The 27384-nt window shown below is 33.1% G+C and overlaps 1 long non-coding RNA gene across 1 annotated transcript in view; it reads right to left on the bottom strand.

Moving 5' to 3' along the window:
* The window catches only part of LOC118189470 (uncharacterized), a 174780-nt gene that overhangs the window by 13628 nt on the left and 133768 nt on the right, over window positions 1-27384 (bottom strand). The window contains exon 3 of the long non-coding RNA XR_015042845.1: window positions 24411-24548. This is a non-coding gene — a long non-coding RNA (uncharacterized LOC118189470). The remainder of the gene's footprint in view (window positions 1-24410; window positions 24549-27384) is intronic.

Consider the following 27384-nt stretch of genomic DNA (forward strand, 5'->3'; position numbering starts at 1 on the left):
TGGGAAGGATAATTCGCACTTTCTTTGAGGGATAATTCTTCGTCTGTCAAACAATACAGACACGCTGAAGACACTCGACGAGACATGCTGAAGTTTTCCCACAAAGTGGAAAATCAAGAAAACATACTATTTAAGTATTCTCTCTCTCTCTTTTTCTCACTTCTGAATGGTGTAACTGGTGCAAATTATTTACACAGGCGCTGCAATGCTAATTGTTTTCCTACCTTACTGAGGTCCATGCATGGGGTCAATTTGAAATCTATTAGATACATTTTTTATTGTACTGTATTTTAGAGGCCTAACAGTGTAAAATGCGTTAATTCAATGTTTATCACAGCTGTGATTCTGTGTGACTCCGGACAAGACACAAGATGTTAGATATAATAATTCAGCAATTACAGGGAATATAATTTCAAGCAAAAAATTTTTTATAGATCTGTTTATTTTGAATAAATATGTGAGCCTTCTTTTAAAATGCATTGTTTCCTTTATTGTAAATTTAACCACTTAAACAGGACAGGAGATGAAAAGAGAACATTTTAAAGATATTTCAGGCCAAAATAAAAAGTTGCTAAAGAACTGGTAAAATTAGTTCTTCAGGCTATTAAAAATTACAAAATGAAATTAGTTCATGTTAAAAAGTTGAATAGTTATTTTAAATAGTGCGAGAGATAATGAAAATTGCGTTTTAAACAGAAGATGATAAAACATTATCTTAAAGTGCAAGTAAGTATACATCAAGTCTACTGGATGAAAGAAAAGATCCATACAAATTTGCCATATTTAATTTATCTTTCATCGTAACGTATTAAAAACAGTTTTAGAGGCCTTTATGGATAAACGGAATGCTAAAATTTTAAAATTCTCGTATAAGCTTTCTCTTCGTTAATGATTTCATTTGCCTAAACTGTGAGAATATGAACTCAGTGATGAATATTTAGAAAATTATCAATATTAAGCCTTTTTAAGCCAGCATGAAGATGTCAAAGAACGCTATTAAAAGTCAATCGCATGACAGAAATTTCGTAATCTATTATTCTTAAGCCGTAAACTGAAAAACGAAAATATCAACTAACGTTAATGAGTTGCTAAATACTTCCAGTATCTTCCAATAATGCAACCAATTAAAACTCGGAGGAAGGAAAGGAAAAAAAATATATAATTTATATAATTTTTACTCGTACCTTTTTTGAAAGTGATTTTGATCGATGAATCCGGAGTCCTTTTTGCAGCAAACTTTCAGAGATTCCGTGACAAGGAAAGAATTTTTTTTTATGTGTCACTCGAATAGAAGGTTAATTAAACATTACCTTCTGAAGATCGAATAATCCCCTTCTAGGTAGGAATAAGAATAGGTGAATTTTTTTTTTTTTGTCTTTTTTATGATGCATTCTAGAAAGGTATTCATGAAGCGAGATGGAGGCTGGTGATATATGGAAAGAATGAACTCGGGGTGGAGTACATTTTTCCCACTATTCAAATGAATAGATAATAAACTACACACGAACGAGTTAAGAAGGGCAGATCAATTATGTAAGTGATGAATTATTCGTGTTTATTCTTTTTCGTTGTTTAATAATTTCTCAAAGAAAAAGATCAAAATCCTAGAGCTTGTCTAGATTTGATTCTGCACGCTTATCAAAATTGTGGCTGATATTCGAACAGTGCTGGTATACAGGAAGAATTTTTCATTAAATACACCGGGGGAATTACTAAATCATTGATAAAGTTTCACATGTGCAGGAAATGCTAATGGTAAAAATTTCTTTCCTTTGTTCCATATTCCATGTTAAAATGAATTTCTGCTCGCATTCGAGTAAATTTCAGTTAATAACTAACGGAAATAAAAACTATGTTCTACAAAAATAGAAAAAAAATACATTAACAATGTTAAAAGTATTAAATAAGCTTTGAAAAAGTACAAAAGTGGACGCTGCTCCCTCTTAAACTTCTGTTCCTTAAATTTACATGCAAAAGCTATTCTGATATTGCCATTTCAGTAAAGCGTAATTCGTCTTCTTTCACTGGTGAACGCGCGATCTTTAATTTTTTAATTGTCTGTAAAAACCATTTGCGATTAAATTCATAAAAGTGTACACTGATTTTAACAAAAGATTAATTTTTGTTAAATGCTTACATTCCTAACTGCTATTAATATACTTATATTTCTAACAATTAAAAAACGTTGAGGAAAACATTATTTGATGTTTTAAAATATTAATGTTTTGGGGAGGGGAGGGACTATTTGCAGTTGAAAAAACAAAAACATATAAAGCTACATCAAGCTGAGAAAGGAAAACAAAAATGTGTCCTAAATTTGTTTTTAAATCAGAAGAGAACAGTAGATTACATTTCAGTTATTCTAATTAATTTTTGAAGTCTATTATAAATACCAGATAAATGCGCTATACTGAAATTTCAAAAAAGCCAAAACTAGATTGATAAATTTTGTAGAAAAGCTTTACACATTTCGAAACAATTCTTCCTCTCAAGAATTGTCTTCTGCAAATTAAAGAGAAAATTATTCACTATATGTATATTTGCAGCGTTTTATGAGAAACATTTTGATCCTGATGTTAGGAACAGATTTTAAAATTTAGTTTATAATATACTCTGAAAATTTGTAAAGAAAATTATCAGATCTTCCGATTTATTTCTAGACCATTCGCTTTTACATATATGAATGTTATAAAACTCATTTTGGTTTCTTTATTGGTGAACTGATAATTAAAAATACTTTTTAATCAATGCAAATAAAATTTGAATTAATAATGTTAAATAGAATAGCTTTTTATGAGAAAAGTTTTGATCCTGATGTTAGGAATAGAGTTTTAAATTTAGTTAATCATATACTCTGAAATCCTGTAAAGAAAATTATCAGATATTCCGATTCATCTCTAAACCATTCGCGTTTACACAACCGAATTTTATAGAACTCATTTTGGTTCCTTTATTGGTGAAATGATAATTAAAAATACATTTTAATTAATGCAACTAAAATTTGAATGAATAATGTTAAATAGAAATGTAAAATTAAAAATTTTTTTATACTTAAGTAATACAATTTATGTTTTCGTAAAAATTGCATTTTAATATATATTTACATATATAATAGTATGTAAATAAGTATAGTTTTTAAAATTGTTTAAAATCGTCTATCAAAGCAATCTCTTTTAATTAAAATGCCGTTAATGAAACTTGGAAAATTTGAATTTATTGTTTTATATTAATGTCAGTGTACAAAATTCTTATATTTGTCATATTGTATTTATTCAAAATTTCATTAAAAATTATTTTGGATAAGTTAGTAAAGAATAAATGTTTCATAGACGTAGCCTTGTAAAATCGGTCATGAAATACTGTTGCATATATAGCCAGTATAAGCATAAGGAATAAAGTATAAGAAAAAGAAATATGAAAGATGCTTATGCTTCTTATTTTAAATTACTTCCTTTATCTAAGTACGACTCGACAGATATTAATAAATTTGACAGTCTTAATTTTGGTTTTGAGGAATAAGTAACAGTTATTAATTAATGTTCTCTAACAAAGGATTAAACATTGTGGATAGACAATAACAAATAACAATATATCCATATAAGACATTTCAATCTTTAATTAGTGTGATTTTTTCATACGGCTAGCACAACTATTTCATTAGAATGTGAAGCCCTCTTGAGCTCTGAAAAATGCTTTCTTAATTGCCAATTTTTAGCACAATAGTACACTTTCGCATTCTAAATTTCATTTCGAATTTCCTAGGAGATAATTTCCTTTATTTTCTCTATTGCTATATTGAATTATATCTATCTATCTATCTATATATATAAGCATACATCGTATCCACAAGAGCTATTATAGAACCTTTGTTTTCGCAACCATTAGTTGTAAGCATACGCTTCCACTTACAAAAATGTTTAAAATGACTCAAACTTACAAAAATGTTTAAAATGATGTTTTAAATATTTAGTTTTGAAAAAACTATGAAAGCTAATTTGTACTGTTCCCATGTCCCGATAATAGTATTTAGAAAACATTTCTGCTCATTTAAAAAAAAACAAATGTGCATTTCGAATAGTTTGTCTTCTATTAGGAAAAAATTAAACAAGATATTTAATTTCAAAATTTAGAATTTTTAATGGCATATCCCGCTTGCTTTGAGTGTTCGATTAAATATAAATTAAAATAATTTCGAGATGAATTCCCATAAATATCATACAATATGTTTTCGTGACTTTATGATGTGCAACATTTTGTAATTAAAACTTTTATTACATTTGTCATGCAGTTTCATAAAATAAGGAACTGCAAATGAAAGATTATAACAATGAAACAATAATTTCAGCAATATGACTACTATATTTATGATATTAAGAAGTATCTTTTAAATATGGAAATCAGCATATTATAAAACTTTGAAATTTTCTGTTATTATTCAGAATAAATAATAGGTGTATGAAATTTTTTATATTTGTGACATTATGTGAAAAGTTATGAAAAGCCTTCCCTGAACAATTATGATTATGTGGACTCTAAAACATAAAGACTTTTGAACTGAAAATTTTAACATTACTCTAAAGTATTATCAAAATTGATAATTTGTAATCAATTAAATAATTATTTTGGTCAGAATTTTATGACTCATATTTTTGAAATTACGTTTGTCTACATTTGCTATTGCTTTAGCTCGTAAAAAAAGGCATTTTCGTCACCAAGCCTTTTTCTTTTTGAAGGGCGGAGTCATAACTTAAATTATCAATAGCCTCTTAATTTCTCATTTTAATTTGGGTATTTCTCCTTTCTATTATAAGAATAATAATTGTTTTAATAACGTTTTTTGGAATGCAACCTTTTTAGATTAATCCATATCATATGACTTTTGCATAACGCTGGTGACCTAAATGGAACTAAAACGAAAATAACCAATAATAATTTTACAGCATTGTTAATTATTCATTAAAAATGTATTGAAACTGAAACTAATCTATTCTGAATTAAGATTTTGTCCTGAATGCAACGCACTTTACTTTTGCTTCTGTTGCCGCAAACACACTGCTGCAGTGTTCTCTTCCTACCGCAACAGTATCACAAATGTATATGTTACGTTCTGCAGCAGGCACAATTTAGTGTGCCAAGAATGTTGTGACCGAAAAATGTTTAACTAAAATAAAATGAATATTTAAAAATTTGACATGACTGCAAGCTTTTATTATTGTATGCTTTGGCATCTATATGCGTCATTCTTAAATTATCACACATACATAGGTACATAAGTTGAAGCTCTCAATTCATTGCTGTTTTGTTTTCTTGGTGAATTATGATTATTTTTTTCGCATAGGTGTGTGGCTGCACCCTAACAAAAAATACTATTAGTGAATTTGAAGCGAAATCGTTTTTGGTTTCCTTTCCTTTGATTATTTATATACGCTGTTTTTACTGATTTGTTCCTTCAAAGAAATTAGAATTTGAAACACACCGTATAGTGCAAATGCCCTGTGGTTTACAACGTACTGTTGAGCGCACGTACGAAGCACTGTTTACGAAAATTGCTACAAATATTTCCAACGACGTTTTCCCTACATCCAGATTTTCGAACAAGATGCTTTACAATATTAAAAGATCCACTTACATATTTATTAAGAATCTCAAATTTCCTATAACGTTCCTTTGCATTGATTCTTTTTAATGCAACAAATTTTAGACAACAAGAGTTACAATGAATCATAACTTTATCATGAAGTTCACAACTATGTATTTTATAAGGGTTAACTCTCACTTGAAACTTGTTTAGAAAGTGGAGGGGGAATGCAAATAATTTTCTGAAATTTCAGGTACATAGGGTGGAGATTTTCAATACATAGGGTGGAGATTATTCTAACCAACAAACTAGCTGTTTTGAATGTAAACGAAGAAAAAAAAGGGCTAATGATACTTGCATGCACTTCTAAGTGCAAATTATACGTTTATAATAAAGTGTAGGGTTTTCCTTATTTTGCATAACAAATTTATTTTAAGTTTTCCAGTTCTAAACTTCTCAACTTCCCCTCACATTCTCTCACCACGATGTAAATTTAAAGTGAAGTGAAGTGCTACTTAAACGTGTGATTATCTCAGTTTATTCAAAGCGTGCTTCGCTAGCCAAGCGCACGTTTCGTTGCTATTTCGCGGTCACGCTAGTAAGCCATTTGGCCTTGTCAGTTTAGTATCACACTGGTTAGATTTCTGTGAGTCCATCTCGTAGGAGTAATTTTGAAGTGCGTTCTTGCATTCTTTATTTTTTTAAGATTTGATTTGTATTACAGTCTACGTTTAGTTACCGCCGCAAGTGAACGGTGTTTTTGTAACGCACGAAGTCCGTGCCTTTCTGTTAAATTAGTTTGATTTAATAAAGGGTTATTTTGCACCCTTCTTCTGGGCTGGTATATAATTCACGCCTGTGCGAGAATTCGCCAGGTTCATTGAAGGATCTAATTTGGTTTATGTGGAAGAATATAGATAGGTCTTCCAAAAGTACTGGAGTAACTATTCTCACCCCAAATTATAATTTGCTGATTAATTGACTGGTGATATTTACTTTTTTGTAACTGCTTTAATCACTTCTCGCATGGTTTCTAGAAATAAATTTTAATTTATTTTTAATAATTCAGTTATGATTTGATTTAAAAGTATCAAAGACTATGCCAAGAAGTTTAACGCCAGTAGCTTAACTCCTATCAAACCATTCTTATCTTATCTAATCACTATATCTTATCTCCTTCATTTACGCTTTGGCAGCTGAGGATAATGGTTCAGTAAAACCATCGAAACTAGTCCTGTGAAAATTTGATAATATAACGCTGATTTTTGTTGTTTGATTTCTAAATCAATACTCGTTCGGCTTGTTATTGTATCTTAACTGATAAAAAAGGTAAAAAAAATCAATTCAAAACATGTATGTTTTCTACGTGTTATTGTAATATAGTAGATGGAGTTTCAGGTCGTTTACTTATTCACGAGTACAGCAAATTAAGCCACAGTAAAACAGAATGAATAATTAAAGATAAAAACGACGTTGGACAATCAATTTTTATTCAATTGTGTAATTATAATTAAAAATTGAAACTGAATTTCTAAAATATGAAGAAAAAAATTCCACCGTTTTTTAGGAATCTATAAAACAACTGATGGTATCTTAGCACAAGCACTAAGGTATCTTAGCACAAAATACAATTTCGAATGAAACGTTAAGCCATAAATTGAATTTTGATGCCTTGAAATGCATAACCAAACATACAAAGTAAATTAAAACTCTACGATTTTATTCAATTGTTTATTTCCCATGATTAAAATGCAATAAAAAGATTATATTACTATTCATAATTAGAGCCACAGTTCCAACAAGCATGGAGAGAAAAGAAAAAGAATTGCACCTGCCGGGCAAACGTAAAAATATTCATCACGTGAAGGGGAAATTGGATTTAATTTTTCCTTCACGCACGTTAGCGAAAATGAGGCTAGTTTCTCTCTTTCTCCCGGTTTTTCTCCCGAGAGGGGTTAATACTCCGCGTTGAATGAGTCACAAACATATGTCACGCGGGCACAGTTTCTGGACCACGCCCTAGAAATCGATCCCGGAATACAGAACCTCCCCTAACCCGGGCTTCCAATTTCCATGGAATGGATGACGACAATTAAAACACAGTCTCTGGTCGTCTCAACGAGCAAGCGACGGATCATAACTGACTCTTAAATTTGCATTAGAGATTAGATCTGCGTGGGTTAGGCGCCATGCGTTATTTTTGTCTGATTTCGGTTCTAGACTTCGCTTTGGCCTTTTTTCCCTAGTGGAGGGAGATCTCCCAAATGGGAATTACGGATTCTTTCAAGCATTATTTTTAATGCAAATAAATTAATTAGTATATAGAAAAACGTATGCAAAATGTCCGTATGCAATTACTCTACCACTTCACATTTAATGAGATAGTGCCGTAGAGTTGCAGGCAATGTGTTTAGCTTTTGTAGGGCAGATGTGTTTGCATACAGTGAACTTAATTTTCTTCTTTTACAATTAATATGCTCTGAACTCTGTGAAATTTCATACCAGGATTCCTCAGTCCCCTCTCGTTGGCGTTTTCGGTTGCTATAAATTTAAAAGTGGACTTAAAATTTCGAAGTAAGGGACAAAAGTGGTGTAACAAAAATTATGTATCTAAATGATGAATTTGATGGAGATTCACTTTCCAAGTAGGAATTCGAAATTTGTAAGAAAATCAAAGGCAATATATCATTTGATCATGGTATCTTGCAAGGCAATTTCTATACGAAAGACTTAAATGATTTGCCATGCAATGTAGATTTCCTTATTGTGGTTTCCTGATTTATTAAAAGCAAAACGTGAATGCTTTAAGATCAAAATAGTAGTATACGTAAGGATTTTAGAGATGATGTAAAAAAGACTTACAGACAAATATTTAACGAAACAATTCTAATATTACTGTTCTTAATACTACCAACTTATTACTAAAATTATAAGCTATGAGATATTTACATCACTCTGCTTTCCGCGTTCTTTCATGGTAGCACTTCCGGCTAGCAATCAGAAGGCCCGGTGCTTAAATCCCTGCCAGGTGAAAGAATATTTTTTTTTTTGTCTTCTGCATCGATAAACCTAATGACTCTATAAACGCACCCACACTAAAAAGTGGTGAACGATAATTCATCACCAATAGAGTATGATGATATGATACCCTTATTCCTAATTGCTCTTTAAAAGGGAAAGTTTATATAACGTATTCTCTCCCTTCTTTCCGCGTGCCTTAGTGGTGCAAGGGGATAGCACATAACCACAATAACCACAAGCTAAGCCAATTACCATAAAGTGAGTTTATGAAGATTACAATACTGAAATCCAAAATGTACGATTCAATAAAGTAATTGCATAAAACGGAATGAATATAAGTATTAATAATGAATAAATTTGTGCTTTTATACAACTGGAGGTCTTTAAATTATTTCTTATAGTTGATGTTTTTCTACTCAAATATTTTTATGGAGTATTTCTTTATATTCTTATTTCAGCTCTGTTCTGAGCGTTTTTAGCCAACCTTACCCAACTGAGTTAGCTATGTTTTGAATTGAATTGTTTCAAAGCGAAATACTAGAATTTTATAACATTCGAGAAAGGAAGATAGGAAGAAACGGGCGAAGAAAATCTTCTGTATAACTTCTAATTTAACGTTTGCTCAGTAATCATCTATTAGGATGCGGTCAGTAAAGTTAGTGAGCTATACAATATTAGTGTAATATATATTTACATGGCTTAAAGAAAATACACTTTAGATATTTATCGCACGGTAAATATTTAGATAGAGATGCATATATAACATGAAAATAAAGCTGAAACAATAATATGAAAAATGAATTCTCGGAAGGTCTGAAATACTACATTATACATTTGTTCTAATACAGCTACATCTTATATCAATTTCGCAATTTTTTGACAGAAAAGATAGTCTTTATTTGCATACACTGTCAAGGCTAAACATCCTATTCTCCGATACTTTAAGATGATTTTCTGCTGCTAAGGATAAGAAATAATGATCAGGGTCGCAACTAAACTGCTGACGTGTGTGAAAACTGTAAAGTATATTTTCCAACATGTGTGTCTTCGAGGTGTAATTGAGAAGCACGTACGTTAGCAATCCGAATATCCAGAGTTCGAGTCCCAAAGAGGGGACTGCACATTTTCACCTCTTCTCCGAAATAAACCTCATGACTGTGTAAAGTATGCAGTGAAATAATCATGCTCATATTTTTAGTAACATTTTAGTTACGTAGTCTAGCGCGTAATTTAACATATTTAACAGAAAATACAAAAAAGAACTTTTAGTGAAATGAAAATAGAAGTCGTATACGCGTCTGATATGTTCTCATTCTGGTCATTTTCCTTGGCAATTCTTTTGCGCATGCTTTCTAAGAACAAATATAGAACAATGTTTCGGAGACGGGATTTCGCCATTTCGTTATTATTCTTTTAAGTTTCTTCTTTTGCAAGTTTTCAGATAATTTGCTTCCATCTCTTCCAACATGGACTAAAATCAATGATATTAAAGGTTCCGTAGAAATATTACCGTCCATCATATATTTAACCTTTGGGATTTTTCGTGGCTAAAATTGATGTTTGGCAGTCTGTACACATTAACGTAATAATCATACGTAACATCTATACCATTTTTCTGTTTACAGAAAAAAATGCACACTAAAATAATGCACTTTTCGAAAAAAAGTTTGATTGTTTATAACACAATTAACACTCAATAAAAATTCTGAAGGAAATAGCCATAATTAATTCATCTAAATCAAACATCGTTCTTACTAACTTAAGTACAGCTCAAACGGGATTCATCGGCAGCGAAAAGCTAAAAATTAATTACTATGCTAGAATATTATAAGAAAAGAACCTGAGTTTCTGAAATATACAAAGGAATTTGAAAGAACAGAATCGACTGGAATAGAAGATAGGAATTTGAATGGAATATGATTTTTAATTCTTTGAATATTGTTGCTTTATAAAAGTTCTTCATTTGAATTAATATTTTTGATGAAAAAATATTTTCATTGTTATTTACATTTTTTTTGTCTATCTACATGAAAAATCTAAAAATCTATCTACATGAAAAAAATCTATCTACATGAAATAAATATTTTCGTCTTCTTTTCATTCTTCACCAAAATTATTTCACAAAAATCCACTTATATTTTTAATGATTTTACAAATTATGTTATCAAATAAATATTTATCTTCCTCTTTTTTATAAGACACTGCAACTCATACTGTCATTCAGATTTATATCTGCTGTGCCTTATGGAAGATATTTTATTTGCTCAGTATAAATTCAGTTATAGTAATTAATATATTTTACTACTTCATATTATTATAATGTATTGGTTATCTCTTAACATATCGTATTTTTGAAGCATTTATATGTTTGGCACACATCACACGCCCATATCCGGATAATGTGCAATGATACTGCTTCGTGTATATAAAAAATTGTACATTTCGGATATAAATCACAAGTATGAACATTCTTCATATCTTCATATATATCTATTGTTACGTTATTTTCTTGTAGTTATTTTCTTGGTTAGTAGATTTGGAGTGAATAACGACGACACTTGATGAAGTATCGAAACATACTTTATTTAGCCAATATTAATCAGGACAGATCCAAAGTCACGTTTTACAGTTGTCGAAGATCTAGTATACACTTGCTGGAGCAATCAGCGACACTGTCTTCAGGTTATCAGGCTATAACGGTGGAGACAGCTTCACTGCAAAGCATCAGAGTACAGCTCCCGACTTTGCTTGGTCGTTCTCGAAACTACACGTACTCTCGAGACTCACCACGCTACAACTTGCGATGCACTCGACGACACACAGAGCACAGATCCCGACTCTTCTGTTCAGTACTTCCCGGATCACAACACACTCTCTCGACAATGCACTAACTCGCGATACACTAAAGACTGTCTCGATGCACTCGGCGACCAACTCGGCGCTAGACTTCTAGACAGTGGCTCAATGACTGACTATCAGCTCGCTAGACGAGCACACTAACTGACTGCGGACCAGCAGGGTTTATATAGCTTTCGGCTTGTGTTCGAGAACATTCTGGGCTAAACCGGTAAGAATTCGTTCCAGAAGGTTCTCCATCCATCCATGGCATATCGCCAAATGGGCGATTTCTCTCCAAATGTGGCAATCCTGCTATACCTTGCTATTTTATGGCAATCCTAAACCTGCTTTGCGGGGAAGATATCTCACCGCGCCTGTACGTTTCGTAACAATATATATATGAAGATGTGAAGAATTATATATATATGTCTATACACACCACTTCAAATACCACTTATATATATATATATATACACACACACACACTACTTTAAACCCTTTTCTCATGTCTTAGTGAATTTAGTATTATATGTATAAAAATACAGTTGCTAGTCCTTTTTGTTATAAATAATTTACATTTTAGCTGTTTTGTGATCGCAGTTTTTTTAAATAAGGATATGTAGTATTTGTATATATAGTAATATGCATATGTAGTAGCAGCAGTTTTTATAATTCAATTTTAATAATTCAATTTGTTCTTTCGTGGTTAAAATTTAATAAAAATAGTCTGTCGCTCACTGATGTAAGTGATGGAAACTATAAGAACAAACTATTTTGTAATACATTTTATCCGGATGAGTTTCTTAAAATAAATTTTTCAGATATTAGATATTAGAAGCGACTGTAGTCTAGACTTTCGCGTCACGTCACGTTTTTCTTCCGCGTCACTTTATATAAAGGCTGTCAAAGAATTATCATGCAGACTTGCATAATAAGGCCCTTTTTTATATTTTTCTAATTAAACAACATATTTATAAGCAAAGTAAGACCAATAATGTGTGTGTGTGTGTGTGATTATGGCAAAGCCTCGAGGGCTATCTGCCTAAGGGGAGGGATGCCTTCGTGGAGGACTTTCTAAGGGAAACTGGCTCGTATACACGTTACACATGGGGAAAACCACGAAAACGCCCATGCAGCCAGCCCGTTCGCGGGATTCGAACCTCGGACCGAACTACCAGTGTTCAGCGATTTTACCGCTCGGCCGCTGGTGGACCTAAGACCAATAAAACAATTTCCTTGCTTCTTAATACGTTTACTTTATGTTTCACTAATACACACATTTGATGTTATTCATAATGTATTGGGTAGGCTAGAAAGTTAATTTCGATTTTTTAGTCTAAAATAAAGCTCAATTTTTTCTACACAAAAAATTAACTACAATCAGTCAAATATCTTCCATTTTGTTCGATGACCTTCTGCCATCGTTTTGGCAACTTCATGATTCCAAGTTCACAAATTATTTGAAATTAGGATTTTTTGGAAGCCAGAGAGATGAAAAATTAACAACGCCTTCGCCGGGAATCGAACAGCGGACCTCTGGAATACCGGCCCAATGTGCAGAACCACTACGCCACGAAGGACGCTAGAAAAGTGGGAGAAATACCTTATATACTCCCCTTTTTAAGGGGCGACTAGGGTTTTAGGGGACCTAGTCGCCAAATCCTGGGTGTGGAGAATCATCATCCACAACCCTTTTAGTTCGGGAGCCATTGAAGAGACACTAGGTATTTTGTTGGAGCCAGAGAGAGGAAAAATTAACAACGCCTTCGCCGGGAATCGAACCACGGACCTCTGGAACACCGGCCCGGTGTGCAGAACCACTACACCACGAAGGACGCTTGGAAAGTGGGAGAAATACCTTATAACGGAACTTTTGGTCTTTATCAGCAGAAAACTCAGCCAAGTGCGATTTGAGGGCATAATTATTTCTGAAATTTTTACCATTTAAGAAGCTTTGTAAACTTTGAAATAAATGATAATCTGATGTTAAAAGTGGTGGAATACGATTTATTTACGATTTTCTCAAAAATGGCCTTTTATCTTTAATTTCTCCAGTGTCATAAGTTGTTGGCAGTAAATATACAAGTTGACCGTTTGATTGCCTGGAAGCAGCTCAAAATACACATCACCTTTGTAATCCCACCAAACTGACAGCATAATCGTTTTCAGATGCAATTTAGCTTTCGATATGACTTGTGCTGATTCATGATGCCTGAACCTTGCTCTCTTTTGATTAATGTTATTGTAGACGATCCATTTTTCACCGGTGATAATTCGCCTCCAAAAATTGGTCAGCGGTATTTCGTTTGAAATGCATATCGCAAATATTAATTCATTAAGTTACGTGAATTTCTTTCAATTCATGTTGAGCCCAAATATCAAATTTTTTAACCACTCCAAAACACCTTATGTGATTTTCAGTTATTGTGTGTGATATATGTAACCCTTTTACAAGCTTTTGCAGAGATATAAGACGATTTGATTCACTTATGGCTTTAATTCATCATCAAGTTCAGAAGGTCGGCCAGAATGTTTGTAATCTTCAAGCGAAAAATCTCCAGAACGAGATTTTTTTAAACAAATTGTGACACGTCTTCTGTTAAGCAATCATAACCCTAAATTTTGTTAGCCTCAGCCGCTTTCTTGCTTTTCTGAAAATAAAAAATTAAACATGTCGAAAATGTTTATTTTTGTCCTCTCCCTATATTGAAACTGACCTTAAACTAGCAGTTTTAAACAAAAATACACAGAATTTGTTTCTCTTGCAACCTAAAAGTATCAGCTGCTAAATCTCAAAAGAAAAAACTATTATAAGATTAATTAGAAGATAATTATAAGATATAGAGCAAGAACAAGACTAAGATAACACTATCTATACGTGCAAATGGAAATTACTTTCTTGCCAACTCAGTATTCTATTGACAATTTTTTATCAATATCTAAATCATTAATGCAATAATAAAAGAAGCTTCTAACATCATATGGAAAGGTTAAAAATAAATGTTATGTACCTCCGCTTTTTATGAAACTGAATGGATATAATACATGTTGAAAAACGAAATGACAAACGTTAAATGCTCTAAGAAACTATATTTTAAATTTACAAAATTTGCTCACACTGTATACACATTCTATATATATATGGCCAGATAATATGTTCACTATCTTTCAGAACAAAAGGCAAGCAAGTTCATTCATTTAAACTAAAAAATGATTAAAACACAATAACACGCCGAACAAATGCTAATTCAGAAGTCAAACAACAAAATCAGCGTTATATTTTCAAATTTTTACAGAACTAGTTTCGAGGGTTTTACCGAACCACCAGTGCTCCTATTTTTCTTGGTAATTCGGTAAAACCCTCGAAACTAGTCCTGTGAAAATTTGAAAATATAACGCTGATTTTTCGTTTTTTGACTTCTAAGAAATGATATTAAGTAAAACACTCATCTGATCTGACTTAGATGTATTTGAGATACAGCCGAAAAGACAGACCTCAGTTGATGGTTCAAGTGAGACAGAATTCCAAGAAAAATAGCAGCACTAAAACTGGAAGTACCCTAAAATTCATACGTAATGTGACTTATGAAGAAATATTACCTGTCTGACGTTCTTAAATACATTCTTCCTTTGCACATTCGTTCATAATTTAAGCTCTTACTAAATTTTCCTACTCGTTTTTATAAGTTTCGCGCCATTAGGTACAAGGGTCGTTCAAGGTTGACCGGGATTCTCGTACGTAAATAATCGATGAATAGCCGGATCATGATGAAACTTACGAGTGACGTAATATATTCCTACTGGAGTAAGTAGCGCCCGGCATGAAGTATTTGGCGTTGCAGCGAACATAGCAGAAAACAGTGTGTCTGTGGCTGTGGAGCAGCGGTGTGGTAATCAAATTTCTTGTGAAGTAGAAAGTTAAACCAACTGTGGATTTTCAGATGATTGCAAGCACAGCATGGTGAACAAACGATGTCACGGACAAAAGTGTAGGAATGGTGTGAACAGTTTCGCGAAGGACGGAAGCTGGTGACAAATGAAGCGCATGGACACATTCGCCCGACTGCAGTCACACCAGTGAATATCGCACGTGTTGAGCAAATGATTCTTGAGAACCGTCGAGTAACAGTACGGGATATTGATGCTGAGGTGAATATCAGTGTCAGAAGTGTTGAGGCAATCATTCACAACCACTTACGCTTCCACAAAATCTGTGAAAGGTGTGTTCCCTGCCTGCTGACATTTGATCAGAAGTGGTCACGCATAACGGTCTGTGAACAGCTGAATCGGTTTCGAGCTGAAAGTCGATGATTACGTGTGATAAAACATGGTTGCAATTCAACCCCAAAGCAGCTTCAAAAGAGGAAGCATGGAGTGGCGGCAGAAAGCTCATAGCAAATATCTTCTGGGACATGAAAGGTATTATCCATGTGGATTTTCTGGACAAAGGGAGAACAATTAATACCCAGTATTACTCCGCATTGTTGAGTGGTGTTGTACAAAAGTCCATTAGCAAGAAAAGACCTGGAATGTTGTCTGGAAGTCTCATGCTTCTCTATGACAACGCCCGCCCTCACACGGCTAATATGACAACAACAACTCAACTGGGCAAGTCTAGATTTAGCCCCCAGTAATTATCATTTGATTGCAGCTCTTAAAGACCATCTGCGAGAGAAGAAATTCACGTTAAATGAAGCACTGCGGAGCGATTTCCTACTGTGGCTACGACAACAACCAAATTCTTTCTACCCCAAAGGAATCAGGGAGCTGCCAAAACGATGGCAACGGTGCCTCGACGCGCACCGATAATACTTTGGAAAGCTGACATAGTTTGGTATTTCTTGTGCTATCTGTTAGAAATGAGTTTTGTATATATGGTTAATAAGAATGTTTTGATTTCTCCTTGTTTTATTACATTTCTGATAAATGAAGCTTATTTGAAAACTCTACAAAATGAAATTATGCCACTTATGGCACCAACCTCTTATAACATGTACAGTTGACGTTGTAAAGCCTTATTTTGTACTAATCAATTATTTTTATTTGAAGAAACTTTCCTTTCCCTTCTGATTTCAATTTCCTGCCAGAATGCAAATTTAAATGAAATATATTTAAAATTTCAGTGAGTTCGGAATAGTATTTAAGTAGCAGAATTGAAGAGTTTAGAAGTAGAAAATTTAGTTACGACTAGAGTGGATTGACCCCGAGAACGAGCGTATGCTCCGTGATTGCAAGTAGAGTTTGACTATCTTAAGAGCAATCTTAGGTGGCATTCTGCCAAAACACGGAGAATTGTCCAAAAGAGACGTTAGTTTATAAGGCATTTCCCTCGCCTTTCTAAGCATGCCTTCGTGATGTAGTGGTCAGCACGCTAGGCAAGTATTCGAGATGTCTGAGGTTCGAGTCCCGGCGAGAGCATTGCTCCTTTTCCACTTTTGCTTTTAAAAAAATACCTAATGTCTCTATGTTATGTACTGCGAGGTAAGAGGTCACGTGAAAGCTATCTCTTTGCCGGAAAAAGGGAATTTATATGACCGAAGAAAGGAAAGTAACCAAGTTATCGGGTGACGCTATCGTCAACTGTCTTTTGCCCTTTTTTTAATATATACAGAAATAAATGCTAAGCTTCGCATTAGTTTGCAACTCGGAAATTGATAATGGTGAATGTTTTTAAACATTTATGAATTTTGAATGAACAATCCGTATTTCCTCGCTTATTTTCAAAGATAAGGTCATTAAAAATCATGGAACTAAATGCTATAGCGGAAGTATTTTTTTGTAGTAAAAAACAGAAAGCTGTCAATAGGTTTCCAGCACTTTAACATAGATTACTCATAAGTAATTTTGTCTTCTTATGTCTGGGCCCTTTGAACGCCGTGGAAATAAAAAAAAAAAAAAAAAAAAAAAGGAAAAAATCTCTATGACGTGATTCCACCCTGATTCGATCTATCGTACATGTATTTTGTACGTGTATTTTGATAATAAATCAGTCCAAATTGCGCATGCGTGTTTTCGCTCATGGTCGCATCTAAGGCGGTCGAACTATAGCTCTGTAGCTGAATATTTGTACTAGCCACTTATATTGATATTTTAGACTCGGATTTGCTGTGTGCAGCCGATAAATTTGATTTAGGTTAAAGGAACCAGTCGTGTAGTTGAAATTGATTCATTCTGACTGTATATACTACACTGGTTATCATAAATTAAGGAAAAATCACAAAAATCACGATTACTGAAAATGTTACATGTAGAATTTAATGAAACTTACCCACAATATACAACACATAGTAAGGTATGAAATAACATAAAAGAAATTACCAGACAAATATGGTAGTATAGAAATTAGCACATGTATAAAATGAACAAATCAAAGGTGTCAGTTTGCTATAGGAAAAGTACCTTCAATATAGAATATGATCGCCTCTAGAAGCAATACAGCACATACAGCGATGTGTGATGCTTTCAATTATGCGATCTATCAGTTCCATAGGAAGTGAGAGCCATTGCTCTTGCAAAGCAGTTGCAAGCGCGACAAGGGTCTGAGGAGGCGGATTGAGAGCAGCTAGACGTCTCTCTAAAGCATCTCAAACGTGCTCGATAGGACTAAAGTCCGGGGATCGAGCTGGCCACTCCATGCGCATAGTTGTTTCCTGTTGAAGATAATCATCTACGATGCGAGCCCTGTGTGGTCTTGTGTTGTCGTCCCGTAACAGGAAAACATCACCTATTGCCACGGCATATGGGCGCACATAAACATCAAGGATGTCATCTCTATAAATCTGAGCATTCACGGTTCCCCTTGGAAAGACATGGAGGTCTGTGTGTCCACCCAAAGAGATGCCACCCCAAACACAGACACTGCCTCTTCCGTATGCATGTCTTTCACGGATGTTTGACGGATGATAACGGGTTCCAAGTTCTCTCCATATCAAATAAAGCCTACTATCACTTTCTAGATTAAACCTGGACTCATCCGTAAAGAGAACCGCCCTCTATTGATCAGGCGTCCAGTGGACATGTCGTCAGGCCCACTGAAAACAGTCTCTCCTATGGCGTGACGTGAGCGGCACACAAATGGCTGGTCGCCTCGCATACAGAAGCCTTACATACCTTCGTGAAGCCTTCTACGCACAGTTGACATTGACACGAACTTTCCGGTGGCTGCAGCAAGGAAGGATCTAAGAAGAGTCGGAGTAGCGGTTCTATTCCTGCGTGCACATAATGTAAAATATCGGTCATCGGCTCTCATCGTAGCAGTTGGCCGTCCTTGGCTGAACCTCCTTAGATGCCGAATCTGTGGTTTGAAATTGCATCCACAGAAGGACTCACATTTAGCCATCTGGTCACTTCTGTTTGACTTCAGACTTTTGTCCTGCCTCTAGTTTCCCAATGGCTCTCAATCGCAGTTCTGCAGGCAAATGATGCTTGGAGGTCATTGTTACGAATTGGCTATCTCAGATTTCTGATGTCACTGTCACAGTGAAATATGTGGGCTTGCTCTCAAACATAGACTTTTATGCTCCTCGCAGATGATGTATTCCGAAAGCAGCTCCACTAATTTGCATATCGCAGTTTTACTCAACTACTCTTACTTGGCAACATATTCAAATTTTACACGGTTTGGCTTATTTTTGAGGGAGTTATCGCTATTTTTGTGATTTTTCCTTAATTTATGATAACCAGTGTATGTTATGTTAAGTTGCTTAGCCACAAGTGGTGGTTAGTTTGTGAGTACAGAGCCACAAGTGGTGGTTAGTTTGTGAGTGAAGAATGTATGCATATTCTGTTCAGTTTAGTTAAAATAGAAAGGTTATTTAAGAGTCATCGGCTGTCTTCTATTTTTCAACACATAGCGAGAATTTGCTATTTCGTCTTCAGTAGGGTCTACATTTTATGCTTCCTGAAAGAACAGGACTGTACGTAGTTAAAGAGTATTTTTTTCGCGGTGCTCAGAAATTCTCAGGATTTTAGTTACTAATTAGTATTATAGTCTTACAGCATATTTCACCCTTTTTACCCGTAAGTTTCGTAGTCTTATTAACATAATAACAGATTATATGGACGATATTTCACTGGCGTTCGGTCAGCAGTGACACATTGTCCGTATATTATTTGATGCAGGGATTGCAACCTCATATAATATGCATTCTACGAACAATTCCAAATCATAGCATAATTTAAATTGTACAAATAGGGTAATTTTAGTGCCAAGATGTTTTACATCACAAATATGAGAAGTCTAATGTAAATGAATATACTAAATCTAGTTCAATATCTAGGAACTGCATATTCAAGAAAACTTTCGACTGTTATTGTACATTGAATATTATTAATATAAAGATTATATAACCATAGAACTACTGAATATTATGATATATAGAATATTAGTATTGAATTATTGAAAGATATAATTCACACAGAGTTAACAATGTATCCTGTTTCAAGTATAATGGAAAACGATGTATTATATTCTATGAGTCATATATTCTACTTATGAATTATGTACTTTAGGACTATATATTTTAAGATTATTCTGTTATTTTATACTTGTTTTATTGTTGCTAGCATACTATTCAATTAATTATTGCACTCTAATGACAACTCTAAATTGTAGCACAGTTTAAATTATACAAATGTAGCAAATTCTATAAATCGCTACAAAAGAGTAATATGCTATAACTTCAGAAAATAAATATCTTTTGATCTGCCGACTCACCTGGGTGTGAATTAGAAGGAACTCCAAGGATGATTTAATGAAGGACTTTTTAGAAGTTTAAAAGTCAATAGTCATCCGTATGTAAGAGTACTGATGTGACCTGCTATTTAGTTCGTAAAAGTGTTTTTTGATAAAATTTAAGCCACTTGCATGAGAATGAGGAGTTCTGAGTAAAATTATTGCATATTCTGTGGAGTATTTTTGAAGCATCGGTAAATTATCAAAAGAGATTAGAGATTCGCTTCGAATAATCAGGAACCTCGGATTTCACTGCTTTTAATTTTTTAAACGGTGCAGTAGCTATAGTACGTAAAATCGAAAAAACCATAGTCAAAAGTGTCAGAAAAGCATATTTAAAGTAAAACTTGTGTTAATGCCTCGCGTGGCAAAACAGAACAACGTAATAAAATTCAAGATTTTTCCAACACATATTTTTCGGTAAACTTCTTTTCTTGCTTATTTGAATTTTAAATGACGAGAAAGAAGAGTATATTTAAAATATAACATTCGAAACAAATTTTTGCCTTGTTTCTACAATCTAAAAGCAGCCGAAAGGAACATTAAATTTGTTGATATAAGTTTTTTTCTTTAATTTTAGAATATCTGAAACGGTGACTTGTAATAAATAACATGTCATAAGAGAAAGAAAAATAAGTAAAGAAAAATGAAACAGATTAATTTTGTTAAAACGTAATGCGAAGCGTAGTATTAAGAATATAAAAAAGCGCTAGTCGAAAGGAACACGAGACAAACATTTATTACAGTTCCTGCGTGAACTACGAACATTAATAATAAATACTCCTCTAATATTTATTTCAGTACAATGTTCTGAAGATAAATTATACAACCAAATGAATATCATAAAAACAACAGAAGAATATTTCTAAATTTTTTCTAAACTGTTAACTCCACGTTTGATAAGTCAGTATGGGATATGGTGCAATTTTTGGGGGTGGCCCCAAGAAAGTGGGGGCCCTAAGCTACAGCTTGTGCAGCTTATACGTAAATCCGGCAGTGGATATTATATGTGTGTGTGTTTACAAATAATCTAATAAGTATTATCCAAGATATTTAGTCTTATTTTAAAATATGAAGACTGGTAAAAAAATAGTAGATATATGCCTACGATTTCTTTTTAGGGAATATAGTGAGCTTGTACCTTTTCTCTATTATCTTATAAATTATTAACAATCTTTTAACAAGTATCTGAGAGGTGGTTGCAGCATCAGCCAGCGATTTATTACACGGGCATCGATTCCATCTCCCTCTCTTGAGTAAAAATTCTACATTTTAAATGAGGTTATTTGAACATGACATAGCACACGGGAAGCACCTGCCTAAGAGGAGGTATGCATTCCTCAAGGCCTTTGTAAGAGAAATTGAATCGCATATACGTTACACAAGAGGAAAGTAAGAAAACTAACGTTGCAGCCAGCTTATTTACCTCAGACTGAACCTCGGTCGTCAACTCCCAGTATTTAGTAGTCTTAATTACTAAGACACTGTGAGGCATCTGTGAGGTAGATATTTTAATTGTTTTCCAATTTGAGAAATTGCTTGTGCAAATTTATTCAAAATGCTCTTCAGAACGTACAGGATGTAGTACCTTGTCCGTGGTATCCATGGTAGTTATAGAAAGTTAAAAAATATGGCAAGTAATTTTTTTTTGGAAGTAACAGTTAACAATAGTATGTACGTCTACCTATTAAGGAAACTTTTCAATTAGAAATGACGTTATCTGGGTATTTTTAAAACGGCTTCTGTATATTTGCATTTGGAACCGGCTTTTAATAACTGCATTTCTATATATAGATTTACTTTGCAACATTCCATTGTTAGCTATATAATAACTGGCATTCAAAATTTAAGCAAAATACATAGTCAGCATGATTCAACTATCTTAATGTTAATCGGTAGGTTATTATTTTAACTACAAACTTAACTTTCCACAATTAATAACTTTTTTAGATAATATTTTGCCCATTGCGTCATAAGAGGGCTGCAATTTGCAAGAAATTTAACTATTTAGGGGTTCGTCATTAAACGATACATTTGAAAAATGCCACTGAATTGATACTTAGGATGTGCCATTTCAGACGTGATATTTTAATTCACAGAAGATAAAATCGCAATAAAACATAAAATATAGAACGTTTCATAAAAGGTTATGACTAAAGACCCCGGAACGATTTGTCATAAGCCTACTGTTTCAGTTTAAGAAATAAATCAGTTACGATAGGCTTTCAGAATATAGAAATTATCATTACTTGATCGTAGTTAAGAAAATGCACGAAACTTAAAATTTATACGGGCCTCTTCGAAACGAAATGGTGAGTTACTAAAACGTCATAGTATAATTAGTAAAACAGAAGTATACAAGTAAATAATTTAATCAAAAATAATTTTCAGACTAAAAACTAACACAATTAAGAAAAGTTTATTACTAAAGATTAAAAAAATTAAAAATTTGCTAAAAAATTAAAAAATATAAAGATAATAAGAATATGAATATGTGCTATAGGATCCTTCATACGGATTTCAGTTTAACACAGAAATTAATTTTAGGTTATACAATTACAATATGCCTTTTGATTTCAGAATCGTAGAAATTAAAGCTATTAAACGCCGATGGCAAATGGTAGGGAAAATGGTATTTCGAATTTGTAAATTAACTCTAAATGGACACTTTTGTATTTTAAAGTACTTAATTATTTAAAGTTTCCTGTGTTACGTCTCGGGAGACGGGGGATCATCACGAGATCACGTATGGGAGCCTTAAAAATATTTTCCTAAGAAACAATATTTCTTATTTTGACAAGACACTAGATCCTCGACAATAAACGCTTAGAAAAAGATAAATTTAAGCAAAAAGCAAATGAACAGAAATTTATATTGCCATGTTATCGAAATTATTAGTACAAAGGGGCTTTGTTCCTAAAGGACTATTGTTTTCGTTTTGCGATTTTGCTTTGTCTCACTATAAATGTCCATGTCCCCGTTTCACTTTTCAAACTGTTGCCACCAAATATTAGAGTCCTACATTATATTTGAAGAAATTAAATAATGAAAGATCTGCATAAATGTATGTATATTTGCATAAATGTATATATTGTGATAAACAACGGTACATAGAGCCATCGAATTTTGAATGACGTAATCCTACTGCAAATATGGGCATGTGAAAGCACAAATTTAAAATTTGGAATTTGTTTTATTATCGATTTCATATTTTGTAAAACTGTAAAGAATTTTTGATTAACCAACTCAAGGATTTCAAAGCGAGCAATGGTAACGTTGTACAGAAAAAAACATTTTTATCTCCAGCGCGCGAGACTCTGTATCGGAAATTCTAAAGGGATATGCTCAATTTAAAACTATTTTGTGATATTGCTCTTGAACTGAATTTTATGGTTTAAGTGCGAAGAACGTGATATTTAATAAATAAAAGAAACAGACAAAATGTTAAAAAAAGTCCCTTTGGACGAAAAATTTAAAATCTGAAAACTTTCAGATTTTCTTTTCTTTCTTTCTTTTTTTTTAAGAAGCAACGTAGTATCTGGAAAATTCTCTGAGAGTGGAAAAAGTTTTAAATTCACATACGTTTTAGTAAATTGTGTCATGCGATCAAATTTGTAGCAGTATAAAGTCTTACCCCAGTTCAACTTTTCAATTAAAACTACAGATCCGTGATCATCGGTTAAAGAGATAATTAATCTGGCAATTATTTTGAAAATCTTGCATACAAACGGAGTTTTAAAACTTATATATATATATATATTTTAGATCGAGAGTAATGTTACAGATTAATGTCTCCACAGACTAATGAATATGGTCAATAACTTGCATTATGCTTAATAAAAATAGCTTTATGAAAGTTCAGCAGGATTCAGAAGGATAATTATCGTATGTAATTAAAATGAAATAATAGATGTAATGGGTATAAGGAAATTACCTTTTCGGAGTAACTCACGACTTAAATCATAGATTCAAGATAATTCATCAACTTTTGTAGAAATTATTATACCTTTTAACGCTGGAATCGTAAAAAATACGAATAAACTCCCATTCGGTTATCGAACCACGGATTGCCATTTTGTTAGCTAGATATGTAAAACAGTGCATCACAAAGCTACACATAATAGAGGTATTATAGGCATACATCACACGCCTCAAAGTGAAATCTAATTCTGGAATAACCGTTTTGTGTGTCTAGCAAACAGACTGAGAAGGGGAAAGAACTACATAAATATTTCATACCTGGTTTGATTAAGGAGTTAATATGGAGGTCTGCGGATTACAGTTTCGTATTGCATCCTTAAATCAGTGGGCTTACAAGCTATACGTCGTACAGTCGTACGATGAGACAAGTTCTGAAGCTCATATCCCAGATGAAACCTAGACGTAAAACATGAATTAATAAATTTCTTAACTTTAAATATATTTTATAAAATGAAAATTGTATTACTTGAAATTATGAATGCGATTTACGCAAATAAATGGTATTCTCAAATAAATGAATAAAGATATGGAATCTGGTACGGTGCGGTCAAAACAAAATTAAAATAAAAAATTTTTGAAACATTAAACCCTAAAAAATCCTGATGTTAATGTAATTAAACATTAAGAAATATTTCATCAACATTTCATCTCTAATATAATTACGCCCACCAGCGGCCAAGCGATAAAGCCGCTGAATACTGGTTCTGGGTTCTGGTTTCACATACAGGCGAACGGGCTGGCTGCATGGGCGTTTCCATGGTTTCTCTCATTTGTGATGTGGATATGAGCCAGTTTCCTCGGAAAGTATTTCACGAACGCATCCCTTCCCTCAGGCAGAAAGCTCTCGAGTACACGGCCGTAATCAAATGAAACAATCTAATCTAATGATTCTATCAAATGAAATCTAATCTAATCTAATGAAAAATAATTTCTCGATTTCGATATTCATAATGGAGAAGGCAATCATATCTGTATATATCCATAAGTGTATGTGTACTTTGAATTTCATAGGTTCCAAACAAAGTATAAATATTTACTCTCAATTGCGTAATTTATTTTATAAAATTCCGAACATATGAATTTTGAAATTCACGGTCAAATCATTTAATATAGAAACTACAGAAAGGTTTAAGCCTTAAAACCAGATCTCAATGCCATCTCACAAAAATGCTTAAAAGACTGCGAAATAAATTTTTCCCAAATTATTTATTCTGAAACAATTCTAAAGCTCTTGGTATGTTTTCTTTCCTTAAGCCATTGAAAAGATAAAGTGAGAAGATAACTATTTGAACGGTAAGAATACTTTTCTCTAAGAAAATAATGAATAAGATATGAAGCGATGGAATAAAAAATAATGATACAAAAAATCAGTCTATTCGAGAAACAAAACGAATGCATGACATACTAATACATTGCATTTCCCTTACATTATATTTCATCAGGTTATCATAGCTTCAATAATTCTTGTGGGAAATACCAGTCAGCAGGTACGGTTATAAGATACTTCTCCCGCCTTTTTAGCATGCCTTCGTGGTGTAGTGGTCAGCACGCTTGACGCATGTTCAAGAGATCTGTGGTTCGAGTCCTGGCGAACTGCTCATTTTCCTCTTTCGTTCTTTGAAATAACCTAATGTCTCTATACGGTATGATATATTTAATTATGCAAAGCACTCGAGCGCTGTCTGCCTAAGTGGAGGGATGCCACCGTGGTGGACTTTCTAACAGAACCTGGCTCGTATACACATTACACATGGGAAAAACCATGCCGGGATTCGAACTTCAGACCGAACTACCAGTGCTCAGCGACTTTACCGCTCGGCCCCTGTTCGGCTACGTGGTCAGGTACGTAAGGTCATTGAAAATTAAACACCTTGGTTCAAATCCCGCGAACGAGTTGACTGCCTAGGCAGGGACACATGTGCCTTTCGTGAATAACATGTTGCGTAATATTAATATGAGTTATTTTTCTCAGTTCTGCTTGAAGGTGTTCCTTCGCTTAGGCAGAATGCCCTCGTGCGTATTATCTTATTCCATATATGAGGCTTTGTATGTCCCCCTTTTGGAAGTTATCTTAGTTGTTATTGTTTTCTAATCATAAACTACTTGATTTGTCTTTCAAATTATAATAATGAATTCTTCATCGCAGTAATAAACACCGTGATTCAAAAATAACGTTCTTTAAAATTTTATCATTATTTCACAATTTTGGCAATGTACCGCTAAAACGTTCAAAAAATAAATTATTAAAGAATGATATGTTCTTTACTAACTTTCATAAATACCATTCATAAAAATTTAAGATATCATTTGTATTATTTTATAATTATCTAACTAATAGTTGTCTTATACACATTTCTACCGCTTACATAATTAATGGCAAATGTTTATGAAACCATACATAACATAACTGCTCTTTTGGCATAGAATAATTGTTGGCGGGATACTAAGCATTGAGTTTATTATATTTTTACTTCTTGTGCGAAATAATGAAAACATAGTAATCGCGAAAAATTTCGGGTATCATATTTCAACCATTAAAAAAAAAAAAAAAAAAAAAAAATTCCATTCTGATCGTTCCTGAATCAATCTTGACAATTGTTTTATGTGACTTTTGAATACACGGACAGAATTAAGGCCTATTTCTTCCAATATGGGTTGTAAAATTGGTTTAAAATGGACTTTTTTCCCTTTGGCGTCTGTATTTACCTATGCATTTATGTATCTCACCTAACTCAAAAACGATTAGACGCAGGACGTTGAAATTTTGTATACGGGACTGCTATAATATGTAGTTTCTTTTATTGCAATCCGCAGTACCATGCGTATACACATACGTATATATATATATAATTAAAGACATAAAGTAAGAAATTTAGAACTAATATTTCAGAAAGAGCAGAAATTGAAATTCATAATTAATAAATTTCAAATAATCATAGAAATGCAAGAATAAATTTAAAAGTGTTAAAACCAAAACATTTCATGCAAGCAAAACTCCTCTTCAAAAATTATGAAATTTAAAGAAAAATGAACAAAAATAGAAGAGGAATTCAATCAATCTCAATGTCACTTCGGGGAGAGGAACTTTGAAATTAATTGAAATCTCTCTTCTACAAAAATCCTTGATTTTCTGTATCCAGAATTAGCCGATGAACCATTTCAATATATTTAAATTATAATTATAATAGTTCACCCGAAAATTCTAGCCCTTCCCCAAAGCAAGGAAAAACAT

Source organism: Stegodyphus dumicola, chromosome 8 (genome assembly GCF_044657685.1).
Source record: "Stegodyphus dumicola isolate Sdum_Otavi_A_Nest chromosome 8, ASM4465768v1".
In the NCBI taxonomy this organism is placed as follows: Eukaryota; Metazoa; Arthropoda; class Arachnida; order Araneae; family Eresidae; genus Stegodyphus; species Stegodyphus dumicola.